The sequence below is a fragment of the Olea europaea genome, unplaced genomic scaffold (assembly GCF_002742605.1).
Source record: "Olea europaea var. sylvestris unplaced genomic scaffold, O_europaea_v1 scaffold699, whole genome shotgun sequence".
In the NCBI taxonomy this organism is placed as follows: Eukaryota; Viridiplantae; Streptophyta; class Magnoliopsida; order Lamiales; family Oleaceae; genus Olea; species Olea europaea.
This window is the reverse complement of record NW_019265383.1, coordinates 269,746-271,870: the sequence shown is the minus strand read 5'-3', so window position 1 is coordinate 271,870 and position 2,125 is coordinate 269,746. Positions and strand designations below refer to the sequence as shown.

Genomic DNA, 2,125 nt, shown 5'->3' with positions numbered 1-2,125 from the left:
AAAAGCTATGTTCATAAAATGACAGTTAAAATATTGGCATAATAACAAGTGACTAGGAGACAGCTAAGAACGATCGAGGGTCTTTTGTACGGAACAATTTAATACTTATTTGTAGAGAACACTATTATAATACAAACCTTATTAACTGGCGATTGGATTAACTCACACATTGTATGACTTTCTATACAAAAGATGTACTATTTTCATGATTCCATTTTTCTCAATAGGCAAAACTATTTGTAGATTTATATTAGTAATTGAATTAGGAATCTTTTCCTTTAATATTGAAAAAACAGATTACTTCTAGCATTTGTATATTTGTAAATGATTTAAATAATAATAATAATTCGATAAAATATTGACTCTACTCAGTATTAGAGTTCACAAGGTTCAACCAAGTAAATAGATTTCGTCTATAGTTCAAATAAATCGTAAGAATTTAAGATGGATGAATGTAATTAAACGAACTACTATATTGTCGTAAAAACGAGATAATTTATTATTTTAGAGAATTTATAAACATCTTTTACTTTTCTCACAATATCATCTTTCTGTAATTTACAAATATTACTAACCTCCCAAATTTCGTAATTTGAGAATTATATTCACCCCCCTTGCCACACTCCTTTAAGACTAGTTAATGTTTAAATCTTTGTTTGTCAATCATTCTACCACATTCTGTCACATTATTTTTTTTTGCAGTACTTATTTTTAACCACACATTCTTCATTAAAATAATATTACACATAAATTAAAAATTCTCCTTCTTTTTTAACTATACATTTCAACATCAATTGCTATTACATAATACATTTTTTGAAATTAAATAGGGGCACAAACGGGCCCTAAGTATAAAGTGTTAATACTTAAATTGCTATTGGGAACAATAAATAAAACTTCGTACAATCTATTCACTATTTTGGACTTTCATAAAAAACGTCCCAGCCTATTATCATACAAGTTTCAACAATGAAATGGAAAATTTCCATTTCATTGAACTTTAACAATGAATATCGATTCTAACACTTTGACATTGAAATTATTTGCTAATTTATGTGATTCTAGTGGTAAAAATGGAAAACATCTTGGATACCACCAAATGAGTTATTCACTTAAATTAGCAAGTAATTTTTTTGGATGACGGGGGAACCCACAGCGGCTATCTTTCGAGTGTGTACTGGGTAAATTCTCGGATTGACGTAATAGCTTGCAAATAATTTATTTTGTAAATAGGTTGGTAATTTGGTGAGGCCGATGGCCATCCTCATCCATGTCTTGCCGGGGATTTTTGGGGATGGGGTTTCATGTGGATTAAATTATCTTCATTTATTGTCATGTACAATCATTTATTTATTATTCGATTTAAATTATACAATATAAAAATAAAATAAAGTAAAAAAAATTCAGATGAGCTTGAAAAATTCCAGAAAGGGCCATATCTATGTTCTTGGCCGTTTCACCATTTTGGGCAGGACAATACGAGGTGAGTGGGGGCGAAGAATGTGGCCATCAATGCTAATAAAGTGATAAACTCATCCCGCTTTGTTAAATTAACCTCGCATTTTGATGTTTAAAATAGATGGTAAACTAAAGTTATCTAATTAGAGTAATTGACATTGATAATAGGATGTGATGTTAAAGTCAAATGCATTATGATATGGATTTTATATATTAGTTTTAATAATAATTTGAGTATTAATAATTTATAGAATATTAATCTTAAAGCTGAATTATAATTAAAATTTGAAATGAAGGACGTTACTAATATTTTTGAAAGGTGAAGGAGTATTTTGATATTATTAGCAATTTGACTGATGTTTTTGACAGTCTTTCTTTCAACTTGCAGCACTAAAGAAATGATTTAGAGTAGACAGCCGGAAGATGAAGTGTATGTTTTCAGTTTTCCTTCTTTTATTAGTGTACTGATATCTCTCACAAATTTGTCCCCTGCACCTTTCTTCATTTTCTCACCATACGGCAAACCCCTCTAATTCAGAATTTTTTGATTCTCTATGTTTCAGTTTCTTCACTTTCTCATCTCGTTCTGCTGCCGACCAACCCTCTCTAACGCTCAAGTACGTATAAATTTTTAAAAAAAAAAAAAAAAAAAATTTTTTTCTAAATC

General features: G+C 29.3%; 1 protein-coding gene across 2 annotated transcripts in view; it reads left to right on the top strand.

The window, feature by feature from the left end:
• The first annotated feature begins 1,878 nt into the window (after nt 1–1,878).
• Nucleotides 1,879–2,125, top strand: part of LOC111390626 (uncharacterized membrane protein At1g16860-like) — a 15,118-nt gene continuing 14,871 nt past the window's right edge. Inside the window, exon 1 of one of the 2 annotated variants that reach the window (XM_023015689.1) lies at nt 1,879–2,075. The gene's annotated coding sequence lies outside the window, so the exon portion shown is untranslated. The remainder of the gene's footprint in view (nt 2,076–2,125) is intronic. The other variant, XM_023015690.1, reaches the window with a different exon arrangement.